We start from the raw sequence: 15,722 nt of genomic DNA, 5'->3' as shown, positions 1-15,722 counted from the left end.
AGTCAGTAAGAGAGAGCCATTAGGAAACTCCCTAATATTTGAGAAACAATGTGTTTTAAAAATAGTTCATGAGTCAAAAACTAAAATCTCAGGGGAAAGTAGAAACTATTTTGAATGTAACAAAATGAAAAAGTGTCACATATAAAACCCATGAGAGAAATGGATGCATGGTCCATAAAACATTTGTTAGTCATTCCAGAAAGAAAGTTCTTGAATTTTAACATCGGCTTCCTTCTTAAGAAGTAAGAAAAGAGCAAATGAAATACAAAACACAAAGAGAGGAATAAGAGGGAGGTAAGACAAACGGGGTGGGACCATGGCAGGCAAACCACCGAAAGGAAAAGCCGGTCTTTGAAACTAAGACAGAAAACTTAGCCAGAGTGATGTGAAGGGCGAACCCAGAGATGACAGCTCTCATAGATATCAAAAGGACAATGAAGCAACAGTAGGGATCATTTCCTGGAAATGCACAAGTTATCAGAGCTCACACATGAAGAGACAGACAAGCTGGATAGCTCTATGGTTCGCTCTCTTTATCCCACCTCCTCCTCTCAATTTTATTTTTGTTTATTTACTTTCTGGTACAGAGTAGCTAGGATTATAAGCACGAGCTACCATGCTGTCTACACTGTACCTATTAAAAATAATTTGTGTGATAGCACACTGTCATTAATCCCAGCACTCAGGAGGTAGAGGCAGGCAGATCTCTGAGTTTGAGGCCAGCCTGTGAGTTTCAGGACAGCCAGGGCTACACAGAGAAACCCCATCTCCCAAAACCAAAACTACAAGAACAAACAACACACCAAAACAATTTTAAATTAATTGGTGTGAAACCTTCCCAGAAAGACAAAATGACTTTACTTGTGAGTTCCACCAAGTATTCAGGGGAGATATAACGTCACTATTATATGAATACACCCAGAAGATAGAGGAGGGAAACCACCTATTCATTCTGTGGTGCCTAAATCCCTTAGAAACCAAAACCATAGAGAATACTGTGGAGGTATTAGAGATGAAGGCTCCTTCACAAGGAATACAAGTACCATTAGAACTGCATCACGCCGAGGCAGGAGGACAGGAAGCAGCTTGCAGACACTGTCAGGTTGTCTCTGTCCTCCAAGGACAGTAGCCTGTGCTAGGCAGCGCGGCGTCTAAAAGCTCCACTGGTCTTCAGATGCCTGGCTTTAGCCAAGTTACTTAACTTTTCTATGCTCCAATCTTTCCATCTACGTGTGGAGAATTTAATAGAACACCTTTTCTATGACTGCTATGAAGATTAAAAGAGTACACACACACAGAGACACACACACTGATACACACACACACACACACACACACACACACACACACACAAATAAGGGTGTAGGGGTAATGGACTTGCCTTGCCACCATGAGGACCTGGGTTCAATCCCAAGAACAAAGTCTCCAAGTAAAAAGCTGATCGCAGGGACATTCTTACAATACCATAGTCAGAGACATGCAGATCCCTGGGTTCCTTGGCCAGACACATAAGTGAGCCCCAGGTCACAGTAAGAGACCATCCTTCCAAAACCAAGATGGATACCCCTTGAAGAATGACACCTGAGGTTGGCCTCTGGCCTCCACATATATGTATGCACATATGAGTACACACACACATTAATAAAGAAGAAGTGTGGCCAATGCTTACCCAGAGCTTAGCGTGTGGAAAACACTTCATCCATGTCTAGCAAAACCATCCACGTGCTAGCTATTCATATATTTGCCCTCAAAAGGAATGATGAAGTAAGCTACTGTCCTCATTGTGTTGGTCCTGTTGCTGCTGCAACAAATTGCTACAAATTTAGTGGCTCGAATAACACAAAGTAACTCCTCAAATTTCTGGAAGTAGAAGTACAACATTAGTTTCTTTGGGCTGAAATCAAAGCAGTCAGTTAGGCTACATTGCCTGCGGGAGAACTAGGAAGGACTGTTCCCCAAGTCTTCCAGCATTCTTTATGGCTTATAGCCTTATCTTTCCAATCTCTGTCTCTAAGCCCACCAGGCTGCCTCCTGCGTTCTGTGCCTCCCTCTTACCAGGATGTCTGTGATCAAGTTGTTCAAGACACTCTCTGGGTCAAGATCTTTATCTTAATCACATCAACAAAGCGCCTTTTCCTTTTGAGGCAACATTTGTAGGTTCCAGAGATTTGGACTTTAGATTTGAGGGGTCATTATTTAGTCTACACTAGTATGGATAAATTGTGTTGCATGGCAATTACAATGTAATGTTTATCTGTAAAGGATACTTGGTTTGCTCTAAAATAAACTTCTTAGTACCCAGCAGCCACATTCCAGTCATATTCACCTGCAGCACAAGCAGGATATCCCCAGTGCATTGAAGCAATATATATATTGAGCAGGGAAGTCACTCCTTTGGGAACTGTGATGTCTTAGGCACTGCAGAAAAAGTGGGAGCGCAGTGCACATGTCAGCAGTTGTGAGCTGCTTGTCCTTGGGAAACAGGAAGTAAGACTGGACTTTCAGACTGAATGAGGGATGACAAGCAGAGCCCAGAGAGTCTCGTGTGTGGCGAGGAGGCCTGGAGGAAGCAGGGGCAAAAGGGAAGTTTCAAGGGAGCCAAGAATCTCATATATATATAATTTGCTACTATTATTACTATTCTAAGAATGTGTGCAGGTACTCGTACATGTGGAGGTCAGAGTACAGTTTTGTGGAGTCAGTTTTCTTCTTCTACTTTCAGATGGGTTTCAGGGATCGAACTCTGGTTCTTAGGTTTCCTTTCCTTTCCTTTCCTTTCCTTTCCTTTCCTTTCCTTTCCTTTCCTTTTCTTTCAGAAAAGCTTAAACCCACAGAACCATCTCTGTGGCCCTAAAACAGCTTTCTAAGACCATTAACCAGAGTGGAGAGAACTGGGAGCAAATGTATTTGATGGTGGCAATTTAACCGATTTCCCTGGTAGAATTGCTGAAAGCATGAAATAAGAACGTAACTTAATTCCCAATGCAAACGTTCAATAAATTACACTCCAGTCATCAGTATGTAATATAAACCATTCTGCACACGGTCCCATCTTAGGATGAAGTAGAAAGGTCATCTCATCTTTGATTTCTTTCTTTGTAGGAGCAGGGAAGTCACTCCTTTGGGGACTGTGATGTCTTAGGCACTGCAGAAAAAGTGGGAGCGCAGTGCACATGTCAGCAGTTGTGAGCTGCATGTCCTTGGGAAACAGGAAGTAAGACTGGACTTTCAGACTGAATGAGGGATGACAAGCAGAGCCCAGAGAGTCTCGTGTGTGGCGAGGAGGCCTGGAGGAAGCAGGGGCAAAAGGGAAGTTTCAAGGAAGCCAAGAATCTCATTCTCTGTGGGAATGTCCTGAATGATGAAGACACAAGGGCCCGACAAGGGAAGCTCAAACTCAAGGCTCCTGGCAAATAGGACCTCATGGCTCCGGGCCACGGCTAGGGGGCCAGCCAACTCCTAAACTGGGAGTCGGTGCCTCCATCACAGTCAATAGCTTAATCCTGATTTCCAACCTGACTGGATTAAGAACATCTACACACACACATAAAACAAATGGTTCAAAAAATGGTTTGATTCTAAGCATTTTCTGTAAGAGAAAAAAAAAACATTGTTGCTAGCAAAGCTGTGAAAAATTAAACACTTGGTGCAAAATTTAATAAAAGCCTAATTGCTTCTTTCTTGGAGATGAGGCATATTGCCACAGGCCAAGTTGTGACGATCAAGTTTATACTTTCATTATTCCTGAGTAATAGAATCAGGCATGAATGATAAAATACACAAAAACTCAACTACCAACACTTCAGAACTGTTAATAAAAATAATGAAAGAAATGACATCTAGCAGGGGTTGGGGGTGGGTGGTGCCCATGGCCTTGCCATCCACAAACGTGTAAAGGTGCTGGCCCAAATCCACACCCACTTCTATTCATCCTGGACACAGGCAGGTTACAGGCAATGGAGGTTTAACTAAGGGAAGCCCCACCCTAAGCATGGGTGGCTCATCCCATGGGCCTGAACCTAAGGACATCTCCCACTTTCTATGATAGCCTGAACTTGCCTCTTAGAGAGTGATGCCATGTCCTTGTACTTCATCAAACTGTCTTTCCTCTTACCGGAATTCTCCTTTTCTTTCCCTCTTGCTAACTGGAATGAAAGAGCATCAGTGCTCAGTTAAGGATGAGAATCCTCAGAGTCCAGACTGTACAACTTCAAGGAGGTCGCTGTACCTCTGTGCATCTCAGCCTCCCCGCATTTCAGATAGGATTAGTGGAAGGTCACAGCAAACAGCAAGAGGTAAGTTCTGCACAGAGCTCACTGCGTAGCAAATGGCTCGCAGCAGCCATTCTCATCCGTGGGTTGCGACCCCTTTTACTGGGCTGCATATCAGGCATTTACATTACTTATTCATAACTGTAGCAAAATTACAGTTGTGAAGTAGCAATGAGATAACGTTATGGTTGGGGTCAGCACAACACGAGGAACTGGATCAAGGGGTCACAGAGTTCGGAAGGTTGAGAACCAATGCACTAGACCATCTCATTTCATTAACCCTTTGAGGTACAAGTTATGGGTATTCCCACCACTCACAATAAGACTGGGGCACAGGGGGGGATGGGAAGAACCCGAGGTTCTCATCTAGGCATCAGAGGCAAAGCTGGAACCTCAGTGTCCTACTGACCTCCACTTCCTGCTCCCTTCAGGCCAGTGACAAGCCACTCGTGGCGCAAACCATCATTACATTAAAGCAGAAAAGAAATTACATTTCTTCCAGACAATGCATAAGAGGGCCTTTTGTGGTCTTAGTCCCAGTGGAGACAGAGTTGTCTTTAGCTGGCCCTGTATTTGTAGAAGATGACTTTGTCCCTGGACTCAGTCTTGCAGGTCAGTGTGGGACTTTCCCCAGGCGAGAACCAAAGGTAAGAAATGTCAGTAGAGAAGCTTGCTGTGTTTGCCCACTTATTTCTTTTCACATTTATGTCTTTAGTTATGTAATTATGTATAATGTATGTATGCATGCATGCATGCATGCATTCAGTGTGAGTCTGCATGCGTATGTATGTGGACCCACACATGCCATGGAACACACAGAGGTCAGGGGACAGCTTGCAGGAGTCATTTCTGTCCTTCCACTTTGTGGATTTCAGACATTTGAGGTTGTCAGGCTTGGTGTGAGGTGCGTTTACCCGCTGAGTCATCTCCCAGACCCATCTCCCCTGACCCCTAACTTTTCTTTGAAAACAAGGTCCCACTATGTAGCCCAGACTGTCCTGAAACTCAGAATCCTCCTGCCTCAGACTTCCAAGTGCTGGAATCACAGGCATGCACTGTTATGCCTAGTGTTGCACTATTTTTTTTTTACAAAAGAATCAACAATATTTTTTTTAACTGCAAAGTATTTAAATAAGCTCACATCTCCTTACAGTCAGAAAAGAAATTCAGGGTCATATTTACAAACATCCAGTTGTGCCAGACAGTGGTGGTGCACACCTTTAATCCCAGCCCAGCACTTGGGAGGCAGAGGCAGGCGGATTTCTGAGTTCAAGACCAGCCTGGTCTACAGAGTGAGTTCCAGGACAGCCAGGGCTATGCAGGAAAAAAAAATTGTCTGGGAAAAACCAACCAATCAACCAACCAACCAAACAAACCTCCAGGTGTAAACCCTGCCTCCAGGCCACTGCTGAGCTCAGCTTTCACTTCCTCTTCCATGCATTGGACAACTTGACAAAATGTCCAATAAATCATTGTTAAAGAAACCAATTGTATAAATGGATTCCTAGCAACTTTCCAATTTCAGATAGTTCCCTGGAGGAGTGGGTGCCCCGTGGCAGGCATCATTTGTCCTGGAGAACTCCCCTGTCCTGCTCTGGAGAGAGCGAGTGCTTCCTCCTTAAGGACCTGGAGAAGCCTTGCGCCTCACTGACCTGTGCTTGTGGTTCCCTCCTGTCCTTCCCCGATGGGAAAGGATGGAATAGCGGGTCCCATAGCTTCTGCACTGTGTGCATCCTTTCCATATTCACACTTCTGTCGGGAGAAGTCCTCTGGTAACCAGGTTTACCCACCTGCTTCCCTCCTCCCTCTGATTCCTGGGTCGGTATAGAAATGAACACGCAGTGACTTGATGAAACTTTTAAGTCAGTCAGTGTCATGGACTAACGAATCGCTGACCTTAGATCTGACCAAAAAGGGACCTGCCAACCCAGAAGCAGAGTTAAGGTTTATCAAAGACGGCATTTTGGTATGGATGTTAAACATGAATGGAGACAGACAGAGAGGGGGAGGAAAAGACAGGCAGAGAGAGAGAGAGAGGCAGAGAGAGAGAGAGAGATATTAATGTAAGCATCTCTAAGAATTCACTGTCTCTTTTACTTTTAATGTGTATGTTTGTTGTGCTTGTATGTCTACATGTGCACTACATGTGTGCTGGTGCCTGTGGAGGCCAGAGGAGGAACTGGGGTCACAGGTGGTTGTGGTCTGCCTGATGCACTGGAGGACGAGCATGCTTACCCACTGAGCTGCCTCCAGCTCCCATAACCCATTGCCTTTACAGTAGTTACAGATATTACTTTTGTGACGTTTGAAGCTATCGTGGTAACTGGTTGCCAAGGAACCTGAAGAGGATCCTAAGAAAGTTCCTGAGAGGGCATCTGAGAGGACCTTAAATGGTAAGATCACCGAGAGGCAAGAGGCTCGGTGTTCTCACTGTAAACACGACCAACAGTCTTGTTTCTGAGTCCCAGAACACGTGTGGGAGGGGAGTGAGGCCACATACAGTCAGGCCTTCAGCCTGGCTCATGGCTGTCTCTCTCTCTATGAGAAGAACACATTCCCCACCACAGAGGCTAACTGAGCTGGTGAGACGCTTTAAGGGAACTCCAGGCAGAGGGGTTTCTTTCCCTATAATTTCCCTGTCCTCCTTCCTGCCTCTGTCTGACAGCATCTGAAACCTACAGCGGAGCCTTCCCTGCATGGCTACAACCCGCCTACCTGATATTTCCAATGCATTTTCCAGCTAACTTCCTTCAGAGATTTGAATGCAACTCCAGATACGAACAACACATGGATTCTGGATGGTTTTGGCTACAGGAAGAGGAAGGAATACTCTCATACAGACACGGTGGGAGGGCTGTCCTCCTGGGGAATATTAGGTTGTTATGATCAAGAGACAGAGAGGTACCTCGACTTTGCATGGGGGTGGGGGAGCGTCAAGAGCCTAGGTGACAAGTCTAGGTCCCATGGAATGATGATGCAAAACAGAGGTCCTGGATGTGTATGTTTGTTGTGCTTGTATGTCTACATGTGCATTACATGTGTGCTGGTGCCTGTGGAGGCCAGAGGAGGAACTGGGGCTACAGGTGGCAGGCATGGGGCATGTGCTATCAACAAAGGAGTTGAGTTCGCTCATCTGACAAGTATTTATCAAAGAGCTTGATGCTGGCAAACCCACAGTAAGCTGGAAACAGACCCTGCCAGCAACAATGAGCCAATACTGACTTCGACACATATGGTTCTTTTTGAGGCCAGAGACAGCCTGCATAGGTGTGTTTTTTTGTTTTTGTTTGTTTGTTTGTTTTTTTTTTTTTTTTACAATTTCTTCCTTTACACATGAGCCCATAGGAGGGGGAATGAAGAGGAATATATTTATACAGGGCACAAGCCTGGATACTTTGCAGTTTTTTAGAGACAGTGAAAGTGTAGAGTTGATTTGTTCAACAGCCATCTATTAACCAACTATTACATCCAACGACTAGTGCTAGGAACAGAGTCATATAGTCCCCAGAAATTACAGTCATGTGGCCAGTATTAAGATGATGGGAGAGGAAGGGTGCTGACAGGAAAGTAAGCTAGAAAAGGCTTCTGAGAAACGACAGTGGGGATGACTTCTAACAGATAAGGAGAAGCCGATGGCTGTAAGCAGAACACGTGGGAGGAGTGGGTTCCACAGCAGCAGGTACCCACCACCTGACCCACCCTCGCATCCCGCTGCTCCCGTTGCTATGGTACCTGACCATATTCCATTTGTTCTTCATATTGTGGGGACTCGTTGAGTCTAGACTGGTGGGTTAGAGGACAAGAAGACAGCCACGTGCCCAGAGGGAGCTTGTGAAAGACTTAGCCCTGGAAGGCTTGGTTCAAGACATATGCTATAGATTACAGTGTACCCAAAAAATCTTTTCATGTTTCCACCCGTACACATTCTTAGACTTACTTGGCAGTGTTGGGAGTGGAGAACAGGAACACATGCAATGAGAAAGCAGATGAAAGGAGGCGGAGCACCATCACAGTCTTGTCTGCCTTCCCCCACAAGGCTAGGAGGACTTGACCAATAGGTGGTTAGTCTCAAGCTATACCAGGATATGGTCAAGATTTGGTTAAATTACTACCCAGAGGAGTGGGAGGGATAGGCGGGTGAGTGAAAACTGGTTCTGAGACAGCAATATCGGTGAACCCAAATATTCTCCTCACTGTCAGTACCAAGTGACCATGAGTGGAACCCAAAAGGGGAAAGGGCACGAAGAGGGAACTTTCCTCATTTTTCACCATCCTGTGTGTAGAGGAACAGAGCGGGAGCAAAGGCAAGGGCATGACGTGAGCAGTGCAGACAGCTGTGGCCAGTTGTTCAGCCCCGCAGGGAGCCTGTGGTTTGAGGAGCACTGCCTGTCCAGATGGGGTGAACAAGTCACAGCACACCTGTTTAGCTCATTTTTCTCTCAGTAGGCTGACAAAGTCCCCCGGTCTCCCACGAACAAATGGCTTATAACTGACCACAAAAAGAATAGAAGTGAACTCCTGTTTAGTATCCTCAGGACCGCAACTCCATCCTGTAAGCCTCGCAATGATGGGTGGCTTTCCTAAATTGCCAGTCTTTCATGCTGGCTATGTAGCAAGGTGTTCAAGATACTTCCCTGCTGTCCTCGAAACCACCAGTCAAGACCCAAAGAGACCCCACAATATGAGGAACGAATGCAATATAATTAGATATTATAGCACAGTAAGGACTTTGAGCCACCAAACCACTTGCCCAAAATAAAGGCTACAGGAAAAACAAAAACAAAAACCAAGACAAAAACCAAAAAACCTTTCAGCTTCAAGGGGAACCCTGATGACATTTTCAGCCAGAACCTAGTCTATGAGGCCTATCACACAAGGAACGAGCATTCAGGACAGCTTGTTAAAAATTATAAAGATTTTAAGGGTCAGGGAGATGGGTTAGTAGGCAAGCTCATTTGCTGTACAAGGATAAAGAGCCAAGTTCAAATCCCTGCAAACCGAATAAAGCTGGACATGGTAGCACATGACTGTAATCCCAGCACTCCTAACCATCGGAGGTGGATCCCCAGAAGCTCACATGCCAGCTATTCAAACACAAACAAGGTAGAAGTCAGAGGCCAACACCACAAGTTGTCTGCCCTTTGACCTCCACACAGAAGCAATAGTGCAAGCATGCCCCATCTCTACAATTAAGTTCCACCAGGCAGTAGGCCAAACATAGGGTCCTTCTGACATCAGGATGTAGGCTGCCTTCTCAGACAACCAATCCTGCTTTCCGAAACAGTACAACACGGTCACGTGTAAGAGCTGAGTCACAGCTGGCTCCGACCCTATCCCTGACACACATTTGCTCAGCAAGTTTAAGGCGGCATTGCTTCTTCCGGCGTTGTGAGGAACTTAATGGGATAAAGCACAGAACACCTAGTACGCTACAAGCTCTCAAGAAATGACCACTCTGTGGTCCCTGCTTAAAATGATGCGCAGGTAGCAATTTTAAGATAGAATCGCTGGGGAGGGAGAGCTGACTCAGAGGGTAACACGCTTGTCCTGCAAACATGAAGCCCTGCGCTCCAGCCACAGAACCTGGGTTAAGCCAGTGTGGCAACGTGCTCTTGTCATCCCCGAGCTGAACAGGTGGATCCAGCCAGCCCTGCCTGAATCAGGGGGTTTCAGGCCAGCAAGATACCCTGTCTCAGCAACAGTAAGAAACAGTCACAGTAAGAAAGCCAAGATTGGAAGTATCTGAAGGACAGCGGAGGCTGCCTCTAGCCTCCACATGTATGCACACACACACACACACACACGCACACGCACACGCATAGGCACACACATGTGCACACATGCAGACAGAAATAACTGCTATTAAAAGTTGTCAAGGAAACAGTATTTTAGGATAGAATTATGAAGCAGGCGAAGAGGGCCACGTTTTCTGCTAGACTCTAATGGCTTCCTCTTGTCTTCAGTGGTAAGCCCAGATGGATAAACTGTACTGCTGTCAGTTCTAATCTGTACCATGCTTCTCTTTTTATCTGGCCCCTTAGTGTTCCTATGCTCCATCCCCCAGCTAAGGTGCTGCTATCGGTCCAAGAGTTAATAATGGCCTCCTGTTTATTGGACAAGACCCATTCCTCACAAGCCCCGTACACTTTCATGTTGCAGACTCATTCCCTCCTTAACCCTTTCTCTTCTCTTGGCTTGTGTGATACTACATGCCCGTGGCAACAGCATGGAGTTGAGGATTTTGTGTTAACAGACCCAGGTGGACCCCAGGGGCTCTTTGCCACCCCCACAGGCCTGCAGCAGTGTCTGGCTTGGCTGTCCCTCAATCTGAGTCAGCTGGCCCCGTGTCCATCAGAGACATCACACATGATGGCGGGTTAGCATGCTTGTGTCACATAAACGAGTTCAACGGCGCTTTTGCTTCTCCAATACCCCTTGTTCTCTGCCATGCTGATTCTGTCTGCTGTCACCAGCTCCCTAAGGGAGGCAATCTCTGGGACCCATCTTCAGATCTCTCTACCCTGGTATTTTTATGTTACCACAGGTGAACTCAGCTAACCTCCTGGCTCCCACTGTTACATTCTCCATATTAGATGCCAGACCTCTCTCTCTGGAACATCAGTCACCGCCCACTCCCAAGCACAGGGCTTGTCGCCTGAGAAGTTCTAGTATCACTTCTGATTCTTCAGTATTCACTTCTTCTCCCCCAGTTTTCGGTATGGTCTGCCTTACTTTTGCTAACTCTTTACCAGGGTCGAGACTATACCGATGCTCTCTCATCTTTGTTGTTCGGATCCAACTCCAGTCTTGTTCGTTACAGGCTGGACTCACCTCTGATTTTCTTCCAGCCACCCTAACCCTCTCACAGCCGCCCTGTTTAAGTGACTTGCTAGCTGGCTGTGTTGTCCATTCTCTCCCTATCCAACTCGAGTCTTTATCCTACCGCTGAGAATCTTCTCAAACACTGCTTTCACGACACCGCACTTACCTAACCCCAGATCTTCCATTTCCCGTCTATAGGATAAAATTGTAACTCTTCAGATCGCATCCCATGCCTCCCACGGGCCTGTCTACTTGAGCTTGATCTTGCCGGACTTGTTAGCCCTGTCACCTGACCCCTGAAAACTAAATATTCTGGCCTCACAATTTATGAGCACTGTGTTTTCTGTCTGGGGATTCTTCTCATCTTCGTTCCAGAAGAATCTACCATGGCTCTGAGTTGATTTTGCTGCTGTTGTTGTAATGCTATTTGTTGTTGTTACTATTGTTGTTGACAACTGTAGGGACTTGGCTCTTCCACCTTGTTGGGGTGTGAGTTCTTATTTCCTCTGCTCGGCTGTACCCCAGGCTGGCCCATGACTTTCCAACTCATGTTCCAGGCTCCCCTTCCCACCTCCACAGAGGGAAGGAGGGGGTAACGGGCATGATGCTTCTGCGTGCCGCTTTTAGTGAGTTCCAGTGGTCTGTCGGGCTTGCATGGCAAGAGCTTTCACCCACTAAGTCATTTCTCTGCCCTTGTTTAGCATTCCGAGAGAGGGGCTCAAGTAGTTCAAGCTAGCCTCAAAGTCTGAGGATGACCTCGAACTTCTAATCCTCCTACCTCTGCCTCCCAAGGGTTGGGATTACAGGTGAGGGCTTTCCCAGGGCCCTGAACAATTCTTCCTTGGGAATCACAGTGCTGGACAGTTTCCCGTTTTCCTTTCTTAATCAATGTAATGCTTTACAGCTCAAAGAGGTGCTGAACTGACTTACATTTGGAATCCATTTACTTCACAGGCGTATAAGAAGCCAGTAGAACCAAAGTCAAGGAGCTTACCCTAAGTCACATGACCAGTAACAATAGAACTAGGATCCAGATTCTTCTAAGCTGAGAATACCCCAACCCCCATGCCACCTTCCTCATTTCCTGTGTCCATCAAAGCACAAACGCCACACAGTGTTTGCACACAAATTATGTGTGACTATGTTGACTGAGACGGTCAATGCTACCTTGAAGTTCACAGCACTGATAGACTTGTCTGCTCCGCCAGAGCCCATTTGAGACCACCAGAGTCATCTCCTTTACTTGGCTTAATCTTTGACATCAAAAACTCACTACGATTCATTCATTCTCAAAAGAAATTTGGGGGTGCCAGATGGGTCAGTGGGTAAAGTACTTGCCAAGCAAATGTGAGGGCCTGAGTGTCAGCAACCCCAGTGCTGTTGCAACAGGATGGAAAGTGGAGACAGGAGAACTCCCAGAAGCCCACAGGCTGGCCAGCCTGACCCACAAAGTGTAGCAGCAATAAAGAGACCCTATCTCAAAAAGGTGGAAGGTGAGGACCGACAGCTGAAGTGGTCCTCTGACCTCCGCATGCACATATACACACCACACACATATGAGCACACACATCACATATGCACACACACATTGTACATGCATACTGTCCCCCCCAGCATACAAAGGAAATTTGGGGTTAAGTGAAGCTAAAAGGCCTTTATCTGATTCAAACACATATTGAGTTCTGGGAAATGAGACCCACCTTACACATCTGGGCCCATCCTTGCTCTGTTTCATCATGACCAGGAAGTAAAGACAGGCTGGCTAGCTAGGGCAGGTGACATAACAGACTGCTACAGTTCTGGACATGGGTACCACGGAGAAGGGTGTGGTTTCTCTGCTCTGATAGTTAGGATCTCGGTATGAGAAACTACATTAGTGAATCATAGGTGGAAGTGGGACTAAGGGGAGGAGAGGACAGGAGAGAGGAAGGAGCAAGGACAGAAAGGTGGCAACCCCGGAAATACTTCACGAAAGACATGGACTGGTCCTGTTCTACAAAGACAGCTGAAGCTGTCAGACTCACTGCGCTGTACACGGCTGGCACCATTAACAGCAGGTTCTGGCCTGTATGCATGATTTGTAATCTGCCTGGAGCTCACATGTTGTTCAGACTCACTTAGAACTCTATATGTAGTCCAGGCTGGCTTGGAACTTGAGATATGTAGCCCAGGCTGGCTTGGAACTTGAGATTCTCCTGCCTCATTCAGTTGCTTGTGTTAGGATTACAGGCATGTGCAACCTCCCTGGCTGTGATCCCTCCCTCTCTCCCTTTCTTTTCTTTCCTTTTTTTTTGATTTTTGATTTTTTTTTTTTTTTTTTTCTGAGCATTGTGCCCAGGGCCAGGCTCTCTACCTTGGAGCCGTTGAAACCACTCCTTTCTGCTTCCACTTGTTGAACCTTTTCTCCGGTGACAAAGACCAGGAGCGAGGTTCACAAAAGCTCACAGGTTGGAATTCACGGGAAAATACCACTGGAAAATCATGATAGGAATGAGACATGTAAGCCAGCTTTTAGAAAGTCACACAGTAAAGGAGGCAGGATTGCAGTATAAAGCCAATTCCCAAATAAAAAGAAGGGGCGGGGGAAGCTATTCACCTGAGAGAATTTTCCTTAGTCACACCACTCACTGAGCCTTCTGTTTCAATGTCCTCCCTAACCTTTGCAACAAACTCCTATTCATCCTTCAACACTTTGCTGAAGTATGCTCTCTGGGAAGCCTTCTTTGACGTTGCATACATTTAACAGATCCATTCTTGCATCTGTTCTTCTGCTATCACTTTGGCTAACAGTTTGTCTCTTCCACCACCTCTCTGAGGACAAGGGCTAATTATCTTAGTCAGTGTAGCATCCTCTAGACACAACAGCGTGCCTGGTTTATACCAAGTGTTTGTCGTTGTGTTGATAAATACGCAACCTGCAAGTACAATTCGCATTTGATTTGCAAACCTAGGTTTGGTCGCTGGGACTTTTCATGTGGAAGCACGTTTCCCCTTGTTGTGAAGAAACGATTTGAGACTCATAAAGTAAGCTCCGACCATGAGAGCACATTAGTCTGCTTTTCATACCCCAGAGACTGGAGCATTTCCCCTCCACACTAAACCTCCTGGGGCTGGCTTGATATTAGCAGCACAGCTCCGTGCTAGCATTTCTATTGTGGCGAAGGCTAAATTACACCACGAGCCTAATGCGGCCACCAGTCTTAGTGAATTGGGGGAAGGGGTAATTAGAAGACAACATTTCTGTAGCAGACCTAGGCGCGGAGATGGAGGAGGAAGTTGATTTAAACCTAGCCATTAAAAGAATACGCCAGAAACTAAAGCAAAACAGGAGCTTCCTCTGGACACGACAACATACTCTAGTGCCCAAGGTCTGTTCCCCACGGTTGTCAGGTCAGAAAACAGGGGGCAGTGCCTACCTTGGGCACCCCTCCTTCTCTACCGTGGGACCTGCTTTGCTTAAGGAGAGAGCTCTTTTCTTCCAGTAACAACAACCACAGTTTGCTCCCCAACGCACCATCTCGATCTCGCCTTCGATGCCCAGCAACCCCCACCAGGCTTAACTCGGTATCTAAAGTGCCTGTGGCTGGGCTGTCAGGCCACGGAAGAGCAGGCGCGCGGTGGGGAGGCCGGACCCCGGTGTCTCCACAGTCCCCCAGAGGACACGGGCCGCAGGGGCGGGCCTCTCCATGTAAGAAGGCCACGCGCCCCCGAGATCACGCGACTGCAGGGACTTCAGCGGCTCTCCTACTGCCTCCCGCAAACCCTGACTCCAGAGATCGCCGCGGTCCTCATCGCGGCCGGGTCCGCGTCGGCGGTGAACCGGTGTCCACCGCGCTGCCCAGCCTTGCGCCGCAGGGCCCTCTCGCCGCACCGTGACAGCTGGGTGCCCAAAGGGTTAAACCCGCCGCGCGACGCCGGGTGTCCCCCGCGCGCCGCCCCGCCGCCGCCAGCCGGCCCCAGCGCGCACGCGCCCGCCCGTTACCTGCGGTGGCCTCCGCGCTCCTCCTCCACCTGGCCGCGCTCTCCCGGGGCCGCCCCTCAGCCCGCCCCCTCGGCTCTCCGCCGCGCACCCTGCTGGCTGCCCAGCTGTGGCCCGCGGAGGAGGGGCCTGGGGGGCGATTACCATGTATTAGCATACCGGAGAGTGTCACGTGCCCACTCCAGCCAATCGTCACTCGGAGAAGGCGGAGATTGAATTGAACACGCCTTGGTGCTGCTCTGGGACTGAACCGGTGGCCATGGCAACGGAGGGGAGGGCGGAGGAGGGGGCGCAGGCTCTGGAGCCTTGCCATCCCTTTGGAGCATCTCCTCTACCTGAACTCCGCACTGGGACTCCGGGTACTTTTCCTATTCTGCATATGGAGAGCACCTCAAATTGGTCTAGACAGGGAAATTCAGATTCCGGAAAGGCTCTGAACACTTAAACCACGTGCCTCACACTTTTCTGCAGCTAACTCTCTGGTAGCTTTAGGAAGTACATATCATAAACTTAATTTGATACTGGGGCGAGTTTATGCTCAGAGAGGCTCAGCCACACACCCAAAGTCACACAACCACCACACTACATTGTAAAGTGGAAATGTGAGAACATCAGGCCCAGGGCTCTCCTGCGTTCTTCACAATTCCAAG

General features: G+C 47.6%; 1 protein-coding gene across 6 annotated transcripts in view; it reads right to left on the bottom strand.

The window, feature by feature from the left end:
- Phc2 (polyhomeotic 2) overlaps positions 1-15,237 on the bottom strand; it is a 98,227-nt gene extending 82,990 nt beyond the window's left edge. For 3 of the 6 annotated variants that reach the window (XR_376334.4, XM_006503235.2, XM_011240576.3), the window contains exon 1: positions 15,076-15,237. The gene's annotated coding sequence lies outside the window, so the exon portion shown is untranslated. Of the gene's footprint in view, positions 1-14,509; positions 15,038-15,075 lie in introns of those variants that run through there. The other 3 variants (XM_006503234.2, NM_001195130.1, XM_017320320.1) reach the window with 3 other exon arrangements.
- Positions 15,238-15,722: the final 485 nt, after the last annotated feature.

The sequence above is a fragment of the Mus musculus genome, chromosome 4 (genome assembly GCF_000001635.26).
Source record: "Mus musculus strain C57BL/6J chromosome 4, GRCm38.p6 C57BL/6J".
NCBI lineage: Eukaryota > Metazoa > Chordata > Mammalia > Rodentia > Muridae > Mus > Mus musculus.
Note: the sequence above shows the minus strand (reverse complement) of the source record. Positions and strands in the feature narration are given on the sequence as shown.